The following is a 24251-nucleotide window of genomic DNA, read 5'->3' on the forward strand; positions in this document are numbered from 1 at the left end:
AACAGGTTTATTAAATTTTCAGCGTCGGCTTTCTCACCCCACCCTGCCCTTATGTGTTGTCCAACGGCTGCCGGCATATAAAACATTCTCACCCCACCCTGCCCTTATGTGTTTTCCAACGGCTGCTGGCAGATAAAACAAAATAAACACCCAAGCAAACGCAGATATTAGATATTAGGCGGCAAGACTACAAGCCGCTGTTTTCACGGGTGGCATTTCGCTTGATGGAATAGGGAGAGAATAAGGTGCTGAAGGAAATCAACTGTGACATTTATTTCTTTGACAGTCGCTTTATGTGGTTGACAAAAGTAATTTGTCTATTGTTATTGGTGTGTAGCCCCCAACAAAAAGAATGCTGTGATGTCAGCGATTTAAACGAGTGCCTATAAAATGCTTTAAAAGTGGGCGAACCACATGAGCAGATCAGTGTTTGTTTCCACTGAAAAAACGACATGAGAATCATTGTTATTGCTACAATACTGGGTCTCCTTGGTGCAACTAGTGCATCTAATGGTGCCATGCTTGAGGATCTTAACAAAGTAAGAAATTGCTTTTGGCGTATTTTCCAAGGCACTTGTGAGAACTGGTAGATGCCATAGAAGAAAGGGAGGGGTTGCGTTATTGCTAACATAGTTGCTAACATAACGGAATTTATGCACGGGCATAACCGCTCGGCTTCAACCGTCATCTATCGGTGATGTTAACACCCCGTATTTTGTGTCCTTTTTGACTTTCCACCGGCTATGATAACAAAATAAATAGCAAAGCGTCCCATGTATTGCAGGCTATTCGCAACTCTAAGTTTCGCGACGCAGTCTGGCAAAATTATTTAAAACAAACAAATTGCATCGTTAAACAGGTCCGCCAATGCTATTCGCTTGCTGCCGTACTACGATTCTTACTTCACCGTTTGCTCGGATCGTTTTAGCAAGGTAGAATGCACGATTTCAGTGGACGATTTTATCTTGAGCGGGCCCGTCAAAGATCTAAGCGATGAAAACAGCTGAGATCGCATGCAAACGTCGGGTGTGACTGAGGAACCACATCGCATTTCGTTCAAGATACGCTGCCTCTTTATCGAGCCAAAAATCCTCGAAGGGCAGTGCTCGTGTGCACCAGGGTTGTCGGAGAGGTGCAAGCACCTTGCTGCGGCTCTCATGCACTGTGACAGGAAAGTCATGGTAGTATAACTACCACTGTTCGGGCTGTGATAAGCCTTTGCCGTAGCCTCATGAATAATCATCTTTTGTCACCAACTACGGAAAAAATATATGAGTCGGAAGAAAGAGGGTGGTAAGAACACTTTCGTTGTTTGTTTGTTGCCTTTACGCTTGTGTTGATGGCGCGATGTGCGCTTAGAAGTGGACCACTCGAATGTGGCTAGAATCTAGACGAAAGCGCGTTCGAAAAAAAAAAGAAATGCGCGACGCGTGTTCGCCTATATCTTGGTTTCTAGATTTTGCGGTGTATTCTGTGCTGTCGAACAGCGTCAGTAATGTAGTGGGCTCCGTCACCCTCGCGGAAGCTGTATCCCGGATTGGGGCGGAAAACAGGAACGCCGTATATTGGAAGTATGGACGTTCAGCTCGCCAGTTTCTGTAGTATCGACGGGAAGGGGTGTCGATGCTTCCTCACCAGTGGCGAAATTAACGACAATCGGCTTAGAATTTAAACAGCCTTTTATTTCACATTGAATTATCAATGGTCTCAGCAAGTTTGGCACACAGTGTGTAACTGTGTGTAGTTCATCCAGTCCGCCCAGTTTTTTCGTTCACTGTTATCATACCTCCCTTCGTAATTGTTCCAAATCACAATTGTAATTTTTGTCGCATTATGGTTACTGAATGATTTTAAACAAATATATTGGCAGTTTGCAATTGTTGGAATAATATGGAAAAGGATTCAGTTTTATTCTCACGTGTTATGTAAGTATAGTTGACTTTCATTACATCTGAGCTGTGCATAATTCGGCCACACATAAGGGTTGTGGTTTAACGTTCGTATGTTATGTTTGTATGCTTAATCTCACGTATCAGAAACCTTACCGCTACCTGGCAGGTAAGCCACTTCCGGACCTACGCATGTTGTACAACAGAACTGAAAGTAAACATCCTCGGGGAATTAACGGAACAAGTTGAGCAACCATCTTTCTTGGGGCGTTTTGTAGTAAGCTTTTAAAGTGACCTATTTTTGGTATCGGGTGTAGTCTGATGGTGCAAACAGCAGTTAAAAAACAGTGCCTTTACTGAGAACCTTATGCACGATTCAGTGCCGAAAAGCAAGTGGGCTATTTCTAGCAAATCATAGAAGTTTGAGTTAACGTGGTTTATTCGACAGCGCTTGCATTCCTGCAAGTGCGCAGGGGTTGAGTCAACAGGTGTCGAACGGAGCTATAAAAAAACACGTACTTTCTGTACAAGTACCGAACGCTAAGAACAACTTGGTGTGTAATAAACAGTGTTTCTGTAGTTTTTTAGCCATGGACTGCACCGGCATATATCTTACATGGGCTTTAATCTCTCATATAGGCCGTAACCACACAATAGCAACTCGTGAGGGCAATCCGGTGAAGGAATTAACATTTGTACCTTGTACGGTGTAAAAAAAATGTGTTTACAAGTGCCGCTGATTTTAACTTGAACAGCCTAGTCAATTTTCACACGAGCTTGAGATGCCACTTCTGCATGAGCAGTACGAGAGCCTCTCTCATGAGTAATAAAAGTGGGGTCTCGTGCGCATTCTGCAAAAAAGGGATATAAAAGAAGAAGAAAGAGAAAAGGAAGTTGTGGTTCCAGTTGTTGGAATACTGTGTTGTTTAACACTAAAGTGCTTTATGCCTGGTTACAGGAAGAGCGCACAAAAAGTACATTGCTAGAACCAGTTCCATTGACGCGGCGCTGCAGGGTTTCGAGCCCACGATAACTCTGGCCGGAACAAGAGGTGTTAAAGCTCCGCCAACTGGGCTAAGAACTTTTTTTCTTTATTGGCAATCTCGGACAGCAACACCAGGCATAAGGCACGATGACAGAAAAAAACACAATATTGCCACCATGCCCCTCATGGCCGAGGTTGTCATTTAAAATTCCTTAAGCATAGTTAGCGGTTAAATTTTTTGACAACCACTCTGGTGGAGAGTTCTTTGCTCTCTGAACTTCAACAAACTGTGACACCCTCTCCCTAAAATACTGTCACGTTGGTCTCGCATCTACATCATAATGAAGCCAAGCCATGCGGGAACACCAAATGAAAGGCAAGAACATTGACTTGACAGTATCAAATGCACAGGTCGGCGGACTCACTCATGAGTCCACTCAATCAGACTCGTTTGGACTCAAACTCACACGTCAGTTTGAGTTTGAGTGAGCGCGAGGCTAGTGTGGCATGGCGAGTTTGAGCTTGAGTGAGTTTGAACCCGACTGAGGTTGAGTACGCCTAATTCCGAGTGAGTTCTGAGTCAATTTTGTGTTGTGAGAACATTTTGTGATTAGGTGCATTTTGAGTTTTGAGCACATTTTGAGTTTTGAGTACATTTTGAGTACTGAGCATAGGTCGGCAAAACAGAAAGAACTCAATCAAACTCAATCACAATTTTTTTTTCATTCACGCTGTACTCAATCAAACTCAGACTCAAAAAGCTCGTCTGTTCACAAAATAGCTCGTACTACCTCATCAAATATTCATTTGTAATCATACTCAATTGTACTCAAACTCATTTGTCCTCACGAGTGTTCGTACTCAATCTGTACTCATGTGTACTGAATCTGTACTCATGAGTACTCACTCTGTATTCTAGAGTACTCAATCTTCTGTACTCATGAGTACTACTCATTCTGCACTCATGAGTACTACTCATTCTGCACTCATGTGTACTACTCATTCTGCACTCATGAGTACTCAATCTGTACTACACATGAGTACTCAATTTGTATTACTCACGAATAATCAACTTATCTTCACTGTTAGCTAGGTCGTATCTCGAATGGAAGAATAAATAGAAAAAAATAAAATGTTTAATTGAGTAGAAAAACACAGGTTACATGTATATCAGGACAGAGGAAGGAAACGTCTGACGCGGTGCACTGTCGTAGGGCGTCTTATTGCGCGAAGGCACGTACATGTGAGAGAGCGAAACGGAAGGTAAGCACTCGCGTTGCGTCTGGCGTCTCCTCTTGTTCTCAGGAATAAAACAACGGGTCGGGCTCAGGGGTCGGGTCGGGTCGGGCTCGGGCTCGTTGACGGACCTCCCTCCACGAGTGTTATATCGTTCGTCAGCTGTACATCGGGCGGGAGCAGCGGGTGTCGGAGAGCTGGTACGTCCCGGTAGGGTTGAGCCACGTGCGCTGGGTCTTTTGTTGCTTGTGGCCAGGTGGTTTCTGCGGTTGTAACATCGGTGGCGAAGTCCGGATAGTAGCAGTGGGAGCGGAGGATGTCACCAATAGCAGTTTTCTCTTTGTGTGCTGGCTTGTTGGCGTTCCGTGCGCTGTGCATTTCGTTCGCCGAGGTCAGCTCCACTGGTTCAAGTTGGATGTCGGTCGTCGCCTCTGGTGCGTTTGGTGCGCTGTGCGTCTCGGAAATTCCTCTATAATTGGTGTGCCGTCGTTCGCCACGTATGGTGCATTTCGGCCACCGTGCGTCTTGCTCGCTTGTCGTTGTCATATCCACCAATCCGGATGTGATGTTTGTTGCGTGGACTGGCGCCGGGACAGGACGTGCGGAAAATGTACGTACTGGCTCCGTTGCGTTCCGTGCTCTCAGCGTTCCGTTTGTTTGCGTCTGTACCGGAAGAGCGGGTGCCAGGAGCGTGGTGTCTTCTGGCTCGTGTGCGCTGCGTATGTTACGCGTCTCGTTGTTCGTTGCTGGAATGACCTGCGCGGGGGCGATGTAGCTCGTGGGCGATGTAGCAGAGCAACGTGTGTTCGTGATCTCGCCAGAAATGCACTGACCTTCAATGCGTTTCCGTAATCGTGGCGATTACCTGGGAGAGGTCCGGTGCGCACGCATTCACAATTTTGCATGCGTCGTCTCGTTCGTGTGCGTGCTGTCGTGCATTATGCCTGTGTCCGGATCTCATGCAGTCCAGGCACCGTTGGAAACGTGCCGCCGACTCTGACCAGTTGTCTCTGAAAACTTTCTCGTTCATCACGCAGCCTCCTGCTCTCAAACAGCGCCGCTTGCAGGGTCATCTGCCGTTTGTTGTCGGAGGCAGCCTGAAGTAGCGTTGGCACATTCGTTCATTTGGAGAGGTGGCGACGTTGTCTGTTGTCCTCTAGAAGGCGCAAGATGATGTCCTCCTTACGGCCAGAGCAGGGTAGCCCTCGTAATCGTAGTTTCTTCGTAGCCCTCGTAATCGTAGTTTCTGCTGTTTTTTGCAGAGCATAGGACGTAGCGTTCCATTGAAGACAGCAGTGTGTCTCCCACCGTTGACATCGAGATTGGTGCAAACACACATGCATCATCTGCAAAATATCTGGGGCAAATACAGCCTAGAACAAATTCAAAATAAATTTTAAAGTGTGCGAAATGCAACCGAGCAGCCAGCGGAGTACCTCCCGCAATCGACATTCCCTCGAAATTTTGTAAATAAACATAAATACACGTCACGAGTTTGTGTTGGCCACTTCCACGCTGCCGGCGTTTCTCGCCGGCTCGCCGCTCTAATCAGAGGTCGGAGCTTCTGCTCTCGAGCAAAGAATTACCAAATCGTTGGCGGTAGAGGCGCGGTGATTTCGTCGGCTCATCGTTCAGCTGGCTGTGATCTAAGTTCTACAGCGATTCCATTCACTCCATTTTTATTGCTTTTTATTAGACCGGACGCGAAGACACGCCAGAGACACCTAAAGCGCACTGAACGAGCCGCACTGTCGCTGCGCGGGCGGATGAATGGATGTGAACATTTATTAACTGATATATTATAGAGAGGTAGCTTGGAGGCGGCGGCCATGGCTGCGAAGTGGTGCAGGCCGGTGCAGGTAGCTCGAGCGATAGCTTGTTACAGTCGAACCCGTTTATAGCGAACTGCAATATGCACCGCAATTTGTTCGATATATCCAATAGTTCAATATAGCCGAACCCGCCTATAACGAGCTTATTGTTACGAGTTCGAATTGCGCGGTAGCCCCCCCCCCCTCCTGAACTCCACCACGCCCGCATGGAGAAACGAACACAGTAAAGTAGCCATTAACCGTACCCAAAATAGTCCATTTATTCAATAAAGCTTCTTTTCGGTTTAACTGCTTACTTTGCAAAAAAAGGGTGATTTTTGTTTTCACGTTGGTTTTGGCGGCTACAACTAGCACAGCATTCTCTAAACGAAACATTATTTGTAGCAGTACGAGTCTGCGTTCTCCAAATTGAAGAAGCATTGGCGGAGCACATCGACTACCGAAAGCGCTTTACTATAAGCATCGGACGGCTTTCACTCGCGACATCATCCACAACATTGGCGACCTGTTCCCACAGTTCACCGTTGCTGCTGTCTTGGTCTGGACTAGCTGACTTGGCGGGTTACGTCGTAAGTCCCGCGCGTCGGAAATAGTTACGGAAAGTGTCGGCCGTCACGTCGATCCGTGCAAGGCGCAATGTCCCAGTCCCGGATCTTGCGCCATGGTCGCGGCCAATACACATCTAAACCGCCGCTTCGAGACAATGCATTGCGGCGGCCATTCTAGGCGCGCGGAGTTCAATATATCGGATGTGAACTTTGTTATAAGGAATCAGTTTCCCATGTATTTCCGTAACTGAATTATTTCGATTGGATATATTGAGAGACGACGGTTTGCGTGGCCGTTTATTCCAACGCTCGGGCCAAGGAAGAAGATCAAGCGGTGATTATGGTTATTTACAAGTGATGATGATGCCGAGCCCATCGGGGCTAGCACTGATGATAGTGGGTGATTACGAAGAAGCGCCGGTAACATAACCCAAAGTACTGGAAGTGTAGTCACTGGGTCTCACATAATTTCCCCTCCGCGAGCGGAAGCAGCCTCCTGGCCGCGAGTCAGTCGGTGGTACGGCGGTTGAATGGCTTCAGGCGGGATACATGAACGATTTCAGTGCCACGGCGACGGCGGTCTGTAGGCGGAGTTACCGGCGTGATGCGATAATTGACAGGAGTAGTGTCTTCTAAGATTTGGTATGGGCCAAGAAAACGGTGGAGGAACTTCTCGCACAGTCCGGGGACGCGAAGGGGTGTCCAGAGCAACACTTCATCCCCGGGACGGAACCGCACAGAGCGATGCTTCACGTCGTAGCGGGTTTTCCGTTCGTGCTGCCGAATTTCTGTTCGACGTCGCGCGAGGTCTCGACAGTGGGCGAGCCGCGAAACGTACTGCTCATGCGATGGTGCATCAGAGGCGACAGGAGCGTAGAAAAAACTGGATTCAAAAGTAATCGATGGGGAGCGGCCAAAGACGAGAAAGAACAGTGAATAGCCGGTAGTCTTTTGCTTTGCGGAGTTGTAAGCGAAGGTTACAAAGGGTAGGATAACGTTCCAGTTGCGATGATCAGGACTAATATACATGGAGAGCATGTCGGACAGTGTTCGATGAAATCGCTCAGTCAGACCATTCGTCTGGGGATGGTAGCTGGACGTTGTTTTGTGGGCCGTGTTCGAAGCACGCAGAAGCTCTTAAACAACGTTTGAGAGAAAAACCCTGCCGCGGTCCCTCAGAAGGACGCGTGGAGCTCCATGGCGCAAAATAATGTTGTGCAGGATGAAGTCTGCCACTTCTGCGGCGGTGCCAGAGCGAATAGGCGCAGTTTCGGCGTACCTAGTCAAATGATCTACAGCCGTAACTATCCATCGGTACCCAGATTGGGTCGCAGGTAGCAGTCCATACAAGTCGATGCCCACGGTCTCAAAGGGAGCCGAAGGACAAGGAAGAGGCTGCAGTAGTCCGGTCGGAGGAGTAGTCGAACGTTTGCGGTGCGGGCAAGAGGCGCACGAGCGGACGTACTTGGCCACAGCTGCAGAGAGGCCAGGCCAAAAGTAGCGGCTACGTATTCGCTCGCATGTTTGAGCGACGCCAAGGTGCCCAGCGGTTGCCGCATCGTGATATTCTTCGAGGATACGACGTCGAAGTGGAGCAGGTACTACAGGGACCCATTTGTTGCCATTGGGATGGTAATTTTGGCGGTAAAGGACACCATGGAGGAGTTGAAACTTGGCGAGTTGACGACGTGCACGGCTGGTCGGAGGCGGCACACGGCCGTCGAGGTAGTCCATGATGGGGCGGCAGTATGCGTCTGCTCGCTTTAGCGAGGGCAAGTCACCGTGTCCAGCAGAGCTAGGGAAAGTGATGGGTGCCAAAGGGACATGGTGGTCGAGGCTTTCCTGGAGAGCAATCGACGGAGAAGACAATGGGCAACGACACAGAGCGTCTGCGTCTGTATGCTTCTTTCCGGACTTATACGTCACGGAAAAATCATATTGTTGGAGGCGGAGAACCCAGCGATCAAGGCGCCCAGACAAGTTTTTCATGGAAGATAACCAGCATAGTGCATGGTGATCTGTGACCACTGTAAAGTAGCGGCCATGGAGGTAAGGCCGGATATTTTGAACAGCCCAAACGATGGCAAGGCATTCCTGTTCTGTAATGGAGTAATTCTTCTCGGCGGGTGTCAACGAACGACTAGCATAGGAAACGACCCTCTCCCGGAGCTGAGCATCACTTTGAAGGAGAACAGCGCCGATTCCAGTGGCCACTTGCGTCTGTGTGGAGGATAGCGGGCTTGCTTTCATCAAAGTGGCAGAGTACCGGGCTAGACGTTAAGGCTGCTTTCAATGCCTCAAAGGCTTGTTGGCACTCATTCGACCAAACGTAAGCTACGCCGGACTGTAGGAGCTGGTTGAGGGGGACCGCAATGGTGGCAAAGTTCCGGACAACGCGACGTAAATACGAGGCCAACCCGAGAAAACTGCGCAGATCTTTTTGTTGGCATGGACGCGGAAATCCGACAACAGCAGCGATTTTGTCGGGGTCGGGTCGTATCCCGTCCTTGCTAACGACATGGCCGAATACCTTGATATTTTTGGTCGCAAAACGACATTTTTTCGAGTTTAGCTGTAGTCCAGCATTAGAGATGCACGTAAGCACTTCGTCCAAGCGTTGGAGATGCTCAGCAAATGTCGAGGAAAAGACAACCACGTCGTCAAGATAGCAGAAACAGGTCTTCCATTTTAGTCCTCTGAGCACTGAGTCCATCATCCGCTCAAAAGTTGCCGGGGCATTGCACAAGCCGAAAGGCATGACATTAAATTCATATAGGCCGTCGGGAGTAGCAAACGCCGTCTTTTCCTTGTCGGACTCGTGCATCGGTATCTGCCAGTAACCAGAACGCAAGTCAAGGCTCGAAAAGTATTCGGCTCCTTGAAGGCAGTCCTGGGCGTCGTCGATGCGGGGCATAGGATACACATCCTTTTGGGTAATTTTGTTGAGGACCCGATAATCTACACAAAAACGCACGGAACCATCCTTTTTCTCCACCAGTACGACTGGGGAAGACCAAGGACTGGATGAGGGCCGAATAACGTTACGCTGCAGCATGTCGTTCACGTTCTCCTCAATCACTTGCCGTTCTGATGAGGAGACTCGGTACGGGCGGCGGTGAACAATAGTTGATCCATCAGTTTTGATGCGATGCGTAGCTGCAGGGGTGCGAGGAAGTAACTTTGAATGGGTGTCGAACGAGGCACGGTGCTTGTGTAAAAGTTCCAGTACTGAGGATTTCTGTGATGGGGTAAGGTCCGGACCGATGGTGACCGCAAGAGACGACGTAGAGGAAACCGTCGTGGAAGGCCCACTGCCTGTGGAAAGAGTACCAGACGGAAGGATGGACACGTCGTTGGCAGAAACAGAAGCAATCGCACAGCCTTGCGGGAGCAGAACCGCTTCGGAGGTCGTATTACACACAGGGATAAAGGCGCGCCCTCGGGAAAATCGTACCAGACAAGCAGCTACTGCAAAACCTCGTGAAAGGAGGCGGCCGCACGGAATGGCCAGCACATCGCCGTCAACGATTTTGTCAGCGGAAACTGAAAGAATGTGCTCTTGGCGGGCGGGCACAACGTGATCGGTACGTAGCGCCAGACGAGGCGTACTTGTTTCCGGGACAGCTGAGTGATGAGCGTCTGTAATGCTAATAGCAGGAGTGCGGCAACAAATAACAGCGGAAGTCGACGAAAGAAAGTCCAAACCAAGAATAAGCTTATAGGGGCACTCCGAGATCACCGCACACTGAATGTGATGACACAGCCCGTCGATAGAAACACGTACCGTGCAGAAGGCAGAAGGTTGGATGGACGTGTCGTTCGCACCACGTAATAAATGGTCACTGTATGGGGTTTTTACCTTTCGTAGTCTCTTACAAAAGTCAGCTCGAATAATAGAAATACTTGCTCCAGTGTCCACCAAAGCTCCGATATCGTTACCTTCAACTAATACTAACAACAAGTTCGATGGGTGTTCTGGAGGAGTTGCTAATGTACCGATAAATGCAGTTTCCCCTCCAAAAACTGCATGACTTAGTTTTCAGAGAGGTGGGTGGGGTCATGCACGACAGGGCGAAGCGGAAACACACATCGTCGAAATGGTGATGGGGAACGACGTCGCGGCTCACGAGAATTGGTTGGGGACTCGGAAGTGGCAGGAGGAGAGGACCGCCGTGGCGGAGAAGGGTAACCCCTCTGGCGGTAGTCGTAACGAAGGTTTGGTCGGTCACGTTCGTACGTGTCGTAGCCACGTCGCTCATCAATTAAACGCCTCCTACAGAACCGCGAAATGTGCCCGCGAATTCCGCAGTAGAAACACACCGGCCGGTTGAAAGAGGGCTGATGGCGCTGCGGTCGCCATGCTGGATAGTAAGGCTGGGGTCCAGGGACCGGGTTGACCGCTGCCACATAGCCAGGAACTGGTTGGGCGGGGACACCTGCCACGGACAGAGGCGGCCTGCAAGCCACTTCGGAATAGGATGGCGTGACTGGAGGAGGGGTAAGATCTGCGGGAAGTCTTCCGTGAGTACACGCGGCAAGCTCCTCTCTAATGATCTCTCGCAGGTTAGGTGTAGACGAGTAGGGACTGGTTGAAGAGACGTACACAGAGGTGCGGCCGTCAAGTTCTTCCCGGATGAGTTCGCGTATTAGAGCTCGGAGGTCCTCATCGCCGCTGTTCCGGGCCATGGTACCCTGCTGGAGACGGAGCGACTGAAGGTCGCCCAGGCGTTGGCACGTTGTCCTCACATCCGAAACGGTAGTCGGATTCTGAAGGGCCAGGGCATTAAAGGTGAACTGGCCGATCCCTTTCAAGATGTGGCGCACGCGATCAGCCTCCGTCATGTCTTTGTTGACCTTTCGGCACAGGGCCACAACATCTTCAATGTACGACGTGTACGTATCACAAGGATGTTGGAATCGTCCCTCCAGCTTCTTTTTCGCGATGTCTGAGCAGGCCGAGGAAGAGCCAAAAATCTGGCGCAGCTGCGTGGTGAAATCGTTCCAGTCATCAATGCGGTGCACATTGTTCCGGAACCACGTTTTGGCCATTTCGTCCAGGGACCACGAGACGTTTTCAAGCTTCGCGCGGTCGTCCCACCTGTTAAAGGCGCTGACGCGTTCGAAGGTATCAAGCCACTCGTCAACGTCCTCATTACGAAGGCCCGCGAAAATCGGTGGATCCCGCTGGCGGCTGGTGATGAAGTACGGTGGGACGGCGGCTGAGCCCGCCCCACCGGTTCCGCTGCCGGTTCCACTGCCGGTACTGCTGCCGGTTCCGGTGGCACGTTCCGCTGTCATAGGCATGGCGTCTCGCAGCAAGCGACGACCCGAACGGAGCTCCAGGGGTGCACTCAGAGAGGGAGGACGAGGGATCAAGACGCACGCTCCACCTGAGAGACGACGGTTTGCGTGGACGTTTATTCCAACACTCGGGCCAAGGAAGAAGATCAAGCGGTGATGATGATTATTTACAATTGATGATGATGCCGAGCCCATCGGGGCTAGCACTGAGGATAGTGGGTGATTACGAAGAAGCGCCGGTAACATAACCTAAAGTACTGGGAGTGTAGTCACTGGGTCTCACAATATACCATAATTCGCTCTATTCGGGTTCGTTATAGCCGGGTTTGACTGTACTGCTGCACTAAATGGGACCCAAGTCGCAAACGTGGCAGCACATATAAGAAAGGAGTTAATGATTCGATGGCGGGTTGCATTAACAACCGTCGCCTGCATCGCCTACGAGAGCGGCAATCGAATATCCGCCGCAGTGCTAAGTCGACCGCATCTGTAGGCGGACCTGTAAGCAGACCGGCCGGCTGCTCCCAGCGCTATCTTCCCATCCACTGTCTCGAGCCTCACGCGTGGTTCGTTGGCGCGGCAGCAATTTGCACTAGCAGCGCCTGCGTCACGTACACAGTCGCTTTTTAATTAAGTGGGTCACGAGGTGAGTGCGTTGGGGCATTCGTAGAAACTGGCGTCGACGCGGACTTGACAGTGCTACGGCAGCTCTCCTCTGTGATATCTGTCCGACCGTCACTTGGTCAGCTTTGTTCACACAAAATTCTCGTTTCGCGGCGGCCGCTGAACAAACTGCGACTGGCCGCATTGAAAACGCCTGTAATAAACAACCGCCGCACGCTGTGAGCAAATTAGGTTTCTGTAGTGTCGCGTCGGCGACGGCCCCGAAGGGCGAAGCAGGAGACAAACGCCCGGTGAAAGAGTCAAACCAAAAGAGAGCAGTTTATTTAGTCATGTGAAATATATAGCCAGGGCTAGCCCCCTGGTGGTAGAATCGGTCGACGTCAAACCAAAACCGAAACTGAAAACCCCGAATACTACATTTTCCCTCGCTTGAGAAAAAAAAAGAAGAAACAAAACCTTTACATAACATCCACAATCAGAACACACTACTACCAATGAATCTCTATGACCCCAGATACAGTGACGAAAGCAATGAGAAACCTGGGGACCCTGTGCATGGCAACGAACGTAGCAAGACAAGTGTCAGGGCAGATGCACACCTCTTCCCTCCCTTAAGAAAAAGAAAAAGAAGCAAAGACCTTTACATAACATCCACAATCACAACAGTACTACCAATGAGTCCCTATGACCCCAGATACAGTGACAAAAGTAATGAGAAACCTGGGGACCCTGTGCATGGCAACGAACGTAGCAAGACAAGTGTCAGGGCAGAACCACACCGCAAAACGTCGACAAAACACAACAGGCACTCCCATTGACCAAGTCACGGTCGCACAACTTCGCCCAGCAGCTCAGCAAACAATACAGCGTTGGCTGAAGGTGAGCTTATGCCCAAACGTACGCCCAGTAACTTACCCCCAAAGTGCCATGAGGGCAGACGTGTACACAGTCGGAGACAGGGTAACGCGACATGGTACCCGACACATCTTCGGGGGAAAAAAATGACTGTTTCGAGTAGCTTATGACCTCCCCAGATACAACCAGAAAACACTGAAGAAATGTGGCAATATGCCACTCTTACTCTAGTACCTTATACACGTAGACACCAAATGCACAAAATTGGTTCCAGTTCCACGAGTCACCCGAGATTCATCAACATCAAGGGTGGTGGGGAATAGCCATGTTGCGGGGCGACACTGTTACATTTAGAGCCAGCCACCGGAGTTCATCACCAACAACATGTGGCCGTTTTGACACATGGAATCCACTTACAGTTCGTGGAAGCTGTGCTGGGAACGAAGGAGAAGCAGTTGAATGTCTGCGTTTACCCATTTATGACAACCCTCTGTAAACATGGTATTACGTGTATCTACGAATGTTGTGTCATGACATGTTTGTAAAATAGCACCACCTATACGGGAACCACAATGCACATATAATAAGTACCTCTTAGCGCAGTGCAGCGACTTCACCTACGAATTCACGGAAAGTCGACATTGAGGGAGTGGTCCTGGAAGTAGTGTCACATTGCAACAGTCTTGTTCGCATTTGAGACCAGACGTAGAGATGCCAGGTTGATGGCGATGTTCTACTAAGAGTTCACATGAAAAAAAAATTGTTTAACACCGAGGACATGTGTCCAGGGAAAGGAATAGGGGAAAGAAAACAGCAACTTTCACTTTCACTTGCACTTTCACTTTGACGATAGACGCAGAGGAACCACTGTTGCTGAACCACCGGTTACATTTGTTTTGGCTGTTTAGACGTTTTCTTAGACGTAGACACAACGTAGTCTTGAAGATGCGAGGGAAGTTTCCTAGTCCTTTGTGGACGGTTGGAAGTCGTTGCCTCACTATGTGATGATTGCGACAGGTGGTGTGAAGCCGTTGCTTGTCTTGTGGCTGCGGGTGGTGATGGTGACCTCGGTGATGTGGTCGACTCGTTGGTGTCGTAGGTAGTTGAAGGTTGTGGCGAGGAGTGTAACTCTTGTGGCTCGAATGTGCCTGAATTATTTGTTTCATTTGAATTTTGTTGAAGGTCTACGATAGGGAAAGGATATCGTTCCTCGAAGAGGTGCGGGGCTGCTTGCATGTGTGTCCTGGTTAATCTGGACGCGTTCCAACGAGTTCCATCTTCCATTTCGTACGTGTTCTCAGCGACTTTACGGCGAATGCGCCTGGGTAATGAGTACCTGGAGTTTGTTTTGGAGGCAATCGGAAGTCTTATGCGTACCATATCCTGAGGTTGGAACACTTTGTTCGAAGCGGCATGTCGACGATCATAGTTTCTTTTCATACGAGCATGTTGGAGCTCAACATTTCGACGCAGTTCTGACCATTCCTTATATGGATTTTCATGAAAGCGCTGTGCATGGAACCCTACTATCGACAACCTGGTTCCGGGAATACGATATCTAAGGAGGAAAAAAGGAGACTGCTTGGTGGTTGTGTGGGGTGTAGTTCTATATATGGAAATGTATTCATTGACTGTTGTTTGGAGAGGTTTCTTTTCGGCAATGGCACACTGAATGAAGCCCTTAAGCACTCTATTGAACCTTTCTACCTGACCATTAGCCTGTGGGTAGTAAAGGGACGACTTGATATGTTTGATGCCTTTAAGGCGCAAGTACGCTTCAAATTCGGAAGAAGTGAATTGGGTTCCGTTATGAGATACCAGCTCGTCTGGAACACCTTCTCGGGCGAAAACGTCGGCCAAAAATTTTAGGATGGTGGAGGAGGAAATGGATGTTGTGAAACATATTTCTGGCCACTTGGAGAAATAATCGACGAGCACTATAATGTAGCGGCAGTTTGCTGGCGCTATCACGAAAGGACCTATGATGTCAATCCCTAGCTTCGACCAAGGTTTATCAGGATATTGAACAGGTTGTAATGGACCTTGTTGTATTTTTGCCGACTTGTCAACGGAGTGACATGTAGTACACTGGGTAACTACCTGCTCGACATCATGGCGAAGGCCCGGCCACCAGTATTCCGTCTTAAGGAATGCTTGCATCCGAGTAATGCCTGGGTGTCCTTGGTGGGCGAGCGTCAAGATGCGTTTGCGCAGACTGGACGGGGGCACCACTTGCTCACCCCGACAAATGATATTCTCCACTAAGGAGAGCTCATGCCTGACTTCGAAGTACGGGCGAACAATTTGCGAAAGTTGCCTTTTGGGGGGCCACTGATGAGTCAAATACGATGTAACCTCTGATAATACTGGATCTTGGGCTGTACCCTCTTGGACTTATTCTTTCGAGATAAACGAATCGACTGTCGCTATGACCTGTTCTTCGAAAGATGTTTCTTCTATCTGAGTAGTTTGGGGATTTCGCGAGAGCGCATCTGCAACCTTATTATTGTCTCCTTTCCGGTACTGGACATCAAATGTATAGTTTAAGAGCCTCGCTGACCAACGCCCGATACGTAATGGGCGGCGTCCTGACCCTTTGGATGACAAGAGTGTGACGAGGGCCTGGTGATCGGTAGTTAATGTGAACCGTCGACCCCACAAATACGAGTGCCATTTTTCGCAGGCCCACAGACATGCAAGCGCTTCTTTTTCGCCAGCTGAATATTTACGTTCAGCTGGCGTAAGTGTTCGAGAGGCATATTGAATTGTACGGGTAATATGTCCATCTTGTTGTTGAAGCACAGCTCCAATGCCATAATCAGATGCATCTGTAGCTACTATAACTGGAAGGTTCGGGTCGAAAAGAGACAAGACTGGTGCCGTATGGAGGAGTGCTTTGACCCTCTGAAAACTATCCTCTATTTCCTTATCCCACACAAATGGATGATTTTTTCTGAGACGTTTCCGCATGGGTTCAACAATCTCTGCTAAGTGAGGTATGAACTTGGAGTAATACTCGACGAGTCCCAGGAACGAGCGGAGCTGAGAGACATTGGATGGTTGTGCGAATGAGTCAATCTGCTTGAGATTTTTGCTAAAAGGCTGGATGCCGTTTGCAGATACTACATGACCAAGAAATGAAAGTTCATGAACATCAAAAAGACACTTGTCATTAAGCTTTACGCCTGCTTGTGAAATGCGCTGCAGCACTTGACGCAGATTGTGATCATGCTCTTCCTGAGAGCTGCCATATACTATGATATCGTCAATATAAGATTGCACTCCAGTGCAACCTTGAAGGATGCTATGCATCATTTGTTGAAAGGCCGCTGGTGCGGACGCTAAGCCAAAACAAACTCGTTTAAAACGAAATAGACCTTCATGGGTTATGAACGCCATGAGATCTCGACTGTCGACATGTAAAGGAACTTGATGATAGGCGGATGCTAAATCCAGTTTAGAGAAGTGTGTGGCTCCCTGGAGCGACTGCAGAATTTCTTCTATGTGCGGCAAAGGACAACCGTCAATGACAACTGCTTGGTTTGGTTCTCGCAAATCGATGCACATTCTGATTCAACCATCCGGCTTTCGAACGACTACAATGGGGGATACCCACTCTGAAGCAGAAATGCGCTCAATAACGTCATCCTGAAGAAGTTTGTTAATTTCTTTGGACACTGGTTCTCGTAGCGCGAGTGGTAAACGACGCAACTTGAGTTGCTTGGGCATAATAGAAGAGCGTACCTTGACTTTATGTATATAGTTCTTAACGTGGCCCAGTCCTGGTGTGAACAACTGTTGGAATTCTTTGAAGCGGTCTGGAAGATTACATGAAGGTGGGGGTATGGCGTGACTCAGAGGAGTTGCAGTGGTTCGCCAGCATCCGAGCTGATCCCCTGCGAGAATTAAACGAAGAGCATAAGTGGCGTCTATGCCTAGCAAAGACCTGCCTCTTGGAACAACATAAAATAATAGAGGTTGCTGAATATTTTTGAACTGAGCAGTCGCTGTGAAACATCCTGACACAGGTATGATACCGCCTGAATAATCTTTAAGAATTCGAGGTGGAGTTTCGAGTGCTATTTGCGATGCAAAATGACGTTGAAAAATTTCCTCTGATAAAATCGAGACAGCTGAGCCCGTGTCTACGAGCAGGCAAAGTAAGGTGCCATTCACCTTGATATCGGCGTAAAACCCTTGACGTGTTGGAGTCGCGTGTTGCCCCAGCTGGTTGACGACTACTATATCCTCCTCGTCGTCGGGTAGGGCCTGGATGTTTCGTACTGGTGGACGGGAGAGGCGTGTGGCACGAGTTGACGGCGGATTGGTAGGAGCAGGCTGTGAGGTGCGGCAGATATTTCCGAAGTGGCCGCTTTTGCCGCACCGGAAACACATCTTTCCCAGAGCGGGACACTGTCGAAGGGGATGCCAAGTCCTAGCACAGCGGCCGCACGTTGGAGGAGGAGAGCGTCCATCACTGGTCCGGGCGAAAGCAAGCCCCGAACGGGACGGTGATGAACTTCGGTTTCTGACGATTGTGGGGCGGAACTCCCGACGTGGGAACCGGGTGGGGCGCTGTTGCGTACCATCGGTGACTTGAACGACGTCTTCCTTGGTTTCCCGATGTTGTTGGAGTAGGTCTTGAACTTCTGCTATGCTTTGTATAATTTGAATGGCTTTATCAAATGTCAGAGCCGGGCCTTCTACTAGCAAACGCTCCCTGGTGCGTTCGGACGCCAGTCCGACGATGAGTTGGTCGACTAATGAGGATGTCTCGTCTGCGCCGGAGTTGCACTGCCGACCCACATATTGCACCCGGCGCGCGAAGTCGAGTGCTGCCTCTGCTTCTGCTGGACGTATGTTTCGGAACTGTATACGGTTGGCTCGTTGCGAGGTGCCTGCTTCATGCCTGCTTGTGAAATGCGCTGCAGCACTTGACGCAGATTGTGATCATGCTCTTCCTGAGAGCTGCCATATACTATGATATCATCAATATAACATTGCACTCCAGTGCAACCTTGAAGGATGCTATGCATTATTTGTTGAAAGGCCGCTGGTGCGGACGCTAAGCCAAAACAAACTCGTTTAAAACGAAATAGACCTTCATGGGTTATGAACGCCGTGAGATCTCGACTGTCGACATGTAAAGGAACTTGATGATAGGCGGATGCTAAATCCAGTTTAGAGAAGTGTGTGGCTCCCTGGAGCGACTGCAGAATTTCTTCTATGTGCGGCAAAGGACAACCGTCAATGACAACTGCTTGGTTTGGTTCTCGCAAATCGATGCACATCCTGATTGAACCATCCGGCTTTCGAACGACTACAATGGGGGATACCCACTCTGAAGCAGAAATGCGCTCAATAACGTCATCCTGAAGAAGTTTGTTAATTTCTTTGGACACTGGTTCTCGTAGCGCGAGTGGTAAACGACGCAACTTGAGTTGCTTGGGCATAATAGAAGAGCGTACCTTGACTTTATGTATATAGTTCTTAACGTGGCCCAGTCCTGGTGTGAACAACTGTTGGAATTCTTTGAAGCGGTCTGGAAGATTACATGAAGGTGGGGGTATGGCGTGACTCAGAGGAGTTGCAGTGGTTCGCCAGCATCCGAGCTGATCCCCTGCGAGAAATAAACGAAGAGCATAAGTGGCGTCTATGCCTAGCAAAGACCTGCCTCTTGGAACAACATAAAATAATAGAGGTTGCTGAATATTTTTGAACTGAGCAGTCGCTGTGAAACATCCTGACACAGGTATGATACCGCCTGAATAATCTTTAAGAATTCGAGGTGGAGTTTCGAGTGCTATTTGCGATGCAAAATGACGTTGAAAAATTTCCTCTGATAAAATCGAGACAGCTGAGCCCGTGTCTACGAGCAGGGAAAGTAAGGTGCCATTCACCTTGATATCGGCGTAAAACCCTTGACGTGTTGGAGTCGCGTGTTGCCCCAGCTGGTTGACGACTACTATATCCTCCTCGTCGTCGGGTAGGGCCTGGATGTTTCGTACTGGTGGACGGGAGAGGCGTGTGGCACGAGTTGACGGCGGATTGGTAGGAGCAGGCTGTGAGGTGCGGCAGACATTTCCGAAGTGGCCGCTTTTGCCGCAACGGAAACACATCTTTCCCAGAGCGGGACACTGTCGAAGGGGATGCCAAGTCCTAGCACAGCGGCCGCAAGTTGGAGGAGGAGAGCGTCCATCACTGGTCCGGGCGAAAGCAAGCCCCGAACGCGACGGTGATGAACTTCGGTTTCTGACGATTGTGGGGCGGAACTCCCGACGTGGGAACCGGGTGGGGCGCTGTTGCGTACCATCGGTGACTTGAACGACGTCTTCCTTGGTTTCCCGATGTTGTTGGAGTAGGTCTTGAACTTCTGCTATGCTTTGTATAATTTGAATGGCTTTATCAAATGTCAGAGCCGGGCCTTCTACTAGCAAACGTTCCCTGGTGCGTTCGGACGCCAGTCCGACGATGAGTTGGTCGACTAATGAGGATGTCTCGTCTGCGCCGGAATTGCACTGCCGACCCACATATTGCACCCGGCGCGCGAAGTCGAGTGCTGCCTCTGCTTCTGCTGGACGTATGTTTCGGAACTGTATACGGTTGGCTCGTTGCGAGGTGCCTGCTTCATGCCTGCTTGTGAAATGCGCTGCAGCACTTGACGCAGATTGTGATCATGCTATTCCTGAGAGCTGCCATATACTATGATATCATCAATATAACATTGCACTCCAGTGCAACCTTGAAGGATGCTATGCATCATTTGTTGAAAGGCCGCTGGTGAGGACGCTAAGCCAAAACAAACTCGTTTAAAACGAAATAGACCTTCATGGGTTATGAACGCCGTGAGATCTCGACTGTCGACATGTAAAGGAACTTGATGATAGGCGGATGCTAAATCCAGTTTAGAGAAGTGTGTGGCTCCCTGGAGCGACTGCAGAATTTCTTCTATGTGCGGCAAAGGACAACCGTCAATGACAACTGCTTGGTTTGGTTCTCGCAAATCGATGCACATCCTGATTGAACCATCCGGCTTTCGAACGACTACAATGGGGGATACCCACTCTGAAGCAGAAATGCGCTCAATAACGTCATCCTGAAGAAGTTTGTTAATTTCTTTGGACACTGGTTCTCGTAGCGCGAGTGGTAAACGACGCAACTTGAGTTGCTTGGGCATAATAGAAGAGCGTACCTTGACTTTATGTATATAGTTCCTAACGTGGCCCAGTCCTGGTGTGAACAACTGTTGGAATTCTTTGAAGCGGTCTGGAAGATTACATGAAGGTGGGGGTATGGCGTGACTCAGAGGAGTTGCAGTGGTTCGCCAGCATCCGAGCTGATCCCCTGCGAGAATTAAACGAAGAGCATAAGTGGCGTCTATGCCTAGCAAAGACCTGCCTCTTGGAACAACATAAAATAATAGAGGTTGCTGAATATTTTTGAACTGAGCAGTCGCTGTGAAACATCCTGACACAGGTATGATACCGCCTGAATAATCTTTAAGAATTCGAGGTGGAGTTTCGAGTGCTATTTGCGATGCAAAATGACGTTGAAAAATTTCCTCTGATAAAATCGAGACAGCTGAGCCTGTGTCTACGAGCAGGGAAAGTAAGGTGCCATTCACCTTGATATCGGCGTAAAACCCTTGACGTGTTGGAGTCGCGTGTTGCCCCAGCTGGTTGACGACTACTATATCCTCCTCGTCGTCGGGTGGGGCCTGGATGTTTCGTACTGGTGGACGGGAGAGGCGTGTGGCACGAGTTGACGGCGGATTGGTAGGAGCAGGCTGTGAGGTGCGGCAGACATTTCCGAAGTGGCCGCTTTTGCCGCACCGGAAACACATCTTTCCCAGAGCGGGACACTGTCGAAGGGGATGCCAAGTCCTAGCACAGCGGCCGCACGTTGGAGGAGGAGAGCGTCCATCACTGGTCCGGGCGAAAGCAAGCCCCAAACGGGACGGTGATGAACTTCGGTTTCTGACGATTTTGGGGCGGAACTCCCGACGTGGGAACCGGGTGGGGCGCTGTTGCGTACCATCGGTGACTTGAACGACGTCTTCCTTGGTTTCCCGATATTGTTGGAGTAGGTCTTGAACTTCTGCTATACTTTGTATAATTTGAATGGCTTTATCAAATGTCAGAGCCGGGCCTCCTACTAGCAAACGTTCCCTGGTGCGTTCGGACGCCAGTCCGACGATGAGTTGGTCGACTAATGAGGATGTCTCGTCTGCGCCGTAATTGCACTGCCGACCCACATATTGCACCCGGCGCGCGAAGTCGAGTGCTGCCTCTGCTTCTGCTGGACGTATGTTTCGGAACTGTATACGGTTGGCTCGTTGCGAGGTGCCTGCTTCATGCCTGCTTGTGAAATGCGCTGCAGCACTTGACGCAGATTGTGATCATGCTCTTCCTGAGAGCTGCCATATACTATGATATCATCAATATAACATTGCACTCCAGTGCAACCTTGAAGGATGCTATGCATCATTTGTTGAAAGGCCGCTGGTGCGGACGCTAAGCCAAAACAAACTCGTTTAAAACGAAATAGACCTTCATGGGTTATGAACGCCGTGAGATCTCGACTGTCGACATGTAAAGGAACTTGATGATAGGCGGATGCTAAATCCAGTTTAGAGAAGTGTGTGGCTCCCTGGAGCGACTGCAGAATTTCTTCTATGTGCGGCAAAGGACAACCGTCAATGACAACTGCTTGGTTTGGTTCTCGCAAATCGATGCACATCCTGATTGAACCATCCGGCTTTCGAACGACTACAATGGGGGATACCCACTCTGAAGCAGAAATGCGCTCAATAACGTCATCCTGAAGAAGTTTGTTAATTTCTTTGGACACTGGTTCTCGTAGCGCGAGTGGTAAACGACGCAACTTGAGTTGCTTGGGCATAATAGAAGAGCGTACCTTGACTTTATGTATATAGTTCTTAACGTGGCCCAGTCCTGGTGTGAACAACTGTTGGAATTCTTTGAAGCGGTCTGGAAGATTACATGAAGGTGGGGGTATGGCGTGACTCAGAGGAGTTGCAGTGGTTCGCCAGCATCCGAGCTGATCCCCTGCGAGAATTAAACGAAGAGCCTAAGTGGCGTCTATGCCTAGCAAAGACCTGCCTCTTGGAACAACATAAAATAATAGAGGTTGCTGAATATTTTTGAACTGAGCAGTCGCTGTGAAACATCCTGACACAGGTATGATACCGCCTGAATAATCTTTAAGAATTCGAGGTGGAGTTTCGAGTGCTATTTGCGATGCAAAATGACGTTGAAAAATTTCCTCTGATAAAATCGAGACAGCTGAGCCCGTGTCTACGAGCAGGGAAAGTAAGGTGCCATTCACCTTGATATCGGCGTAAAACCCTTGACGTGTTGGAGTCGCGTGTTGCCCCAGCTGGTTGACGACTACTATATCCTCCTCGTCGTCGGGTGGGGCCTGGATGTTTCGTACTGGTGGACGGGAGAGGCGTGTGGCACGAGTTGACGGCGGATTGGTAGGAGCAGGCTGTGAGGTGCGGCAGACATTTCCGAAGTGGCCGCTTTTGCCGCACCGGAAACACATCTTTCCCAGAGCGGGACACTGTCGAAGGGGATGCCAAGTCCTAGCACAGCGGCCGCACGTTGGAGGAGGAGAGCGTCCATCACTGGTCCGGGCGAAAGCAAGCCCCGAACGGGACGGTGATGAACTTCGGTTTCTGACGATTGTGGGGCGGAACTCCCGACGTGGGAACCGGGTGGGGCGCTGTTGCGTACCATCGGTGACTTGAACGACGTCTTCCTTGGTTTCCCGATGTTGTTGGAGTAGGTCTTGAACTTCTGCTATGCTTTGTATAATTTGAATGGCTTTATCAAATGTCAGAGCCGGGCCTTCTACTAGCAAACGTTCCCTGGTGCGTTCGGACGCCAGTCCGACGATGAGTTGGTCGACTAATGAGGATGTCTCGTCTGCGCCGGAATTGCACTGCCGACCCACATATTGCACCCGGCGCGCGAAGTCGAGTGCTGCCTCTGCTTCTGCTGGACGTATGTTTCGGAACTGTATACGGTTGGTCGTTGCGAGGTGCCTGCTTCATGCCTGCTTGTGAAATGCGCTGCAGCACTTGACGCAGATTGTGATCATGCTCTTCCTGAGAGCTGCCATATACTATGATATCATCAATATAACATTGCACTCCAGTGCAACCTTGAAGGATGCTATGCATCATTTGTTGAAAGGCCGCTGGTGCGGACGCTAAGCCAAAACAAACTCGTTTAAAACGAAATAGACCTTCATGGGTTATGAACGCCGTGAGATCTCGACTGTCGACATGTAAAGGAACTTGATGATAGGCGGATGTTAAATCCAGTTTAGAGAAGTGTGTGGCTCCCTGGAGCGACTGCAGAATTTCTTCTATGTGCGGCAAAGGACAACCGTCAATGACAACTGCTTGGTTTGGTTCTCGCAAATCGATGCACATCCTGATTGAACCATCCGGCTTTCGAACGACTACAATTGGGGATACCCACTCTGAAGCAGAAATGCGCTCAATAAAGTCATCCTGAAGAAGTTTGTTAATTTCTTTGGACACTGGTTCTCGTAGCGCGAGTGGTAAACGACGCAACTTGAGTTTCTTGGGCATAATAGAAGAGCGTACCTTGACTTTATGTATATAGTTCTTAACGTGGCCCAGTCCTGGTGTGAACAACTGTTGGAATTCTTTGAAGCGGTCTGGAAGATTACATGAAGGTGGGGGTATGGCGTGACTCAGAGGAGTTGCAGTGGTTCGCCAGCATCCGAGCTGATCCCCTGCGAGAATTAAACGAAGAGCATAAGTGGCGTCTATGCCTAGCAAAGACCTGCCTCTTGGAACAACATAAAATAATAGAGGTTGCTGAATATTTTTGAACTGAGCAGTCGCTGTGAAACATCCTGACACAGGTATGATACCGCCTGAATAATCTTTAAGAATTCGAGGTGGAGTTTCGAGTGCTATTTG

The 24251-nt window shown here is 49.5% G+C and overlaps 1 long non-coding RNA gene across 1 annotated transcript in view; it reads left to right on the forward strand.

The window, feature by feature from the left end:
• Nucleotides 1-446: 446 nt before the first annotated feature.
• LOC144161867 (uncharacterized) overlaps nucleotides 447-24251 on the forward strand; it is a 290728-nt gene continuing 266923 nt past the window's right edge. The window contains exon 1 of the long non-coding RNA XR_013320510.1: nucleotides 447-539. This is a non-coding gene — a long non-coding RNA (uncharacterized LOC144161867). The remainder of the gene's footprint in view (nucleotides 540-24251) is intronic.

Source organism: Haemaphysalis longicornis, unplaced genomic scaffold (genome assembly GCF_048455015.1).
Source record: "Haemaphysalis longicornis isolate Haplotype H1 unplaced genomic scaffold, Haemaphysalis longicornis Haplotype H1 scaffold_12, whole genome shotgun sequence".
Lineage (NCBI taxonomy): Eukaryota > Metazoa > Arthropoda > Arachnida > Ixodida > Ixodidae > Haemaphysalis > Haemaphysalis longicornis.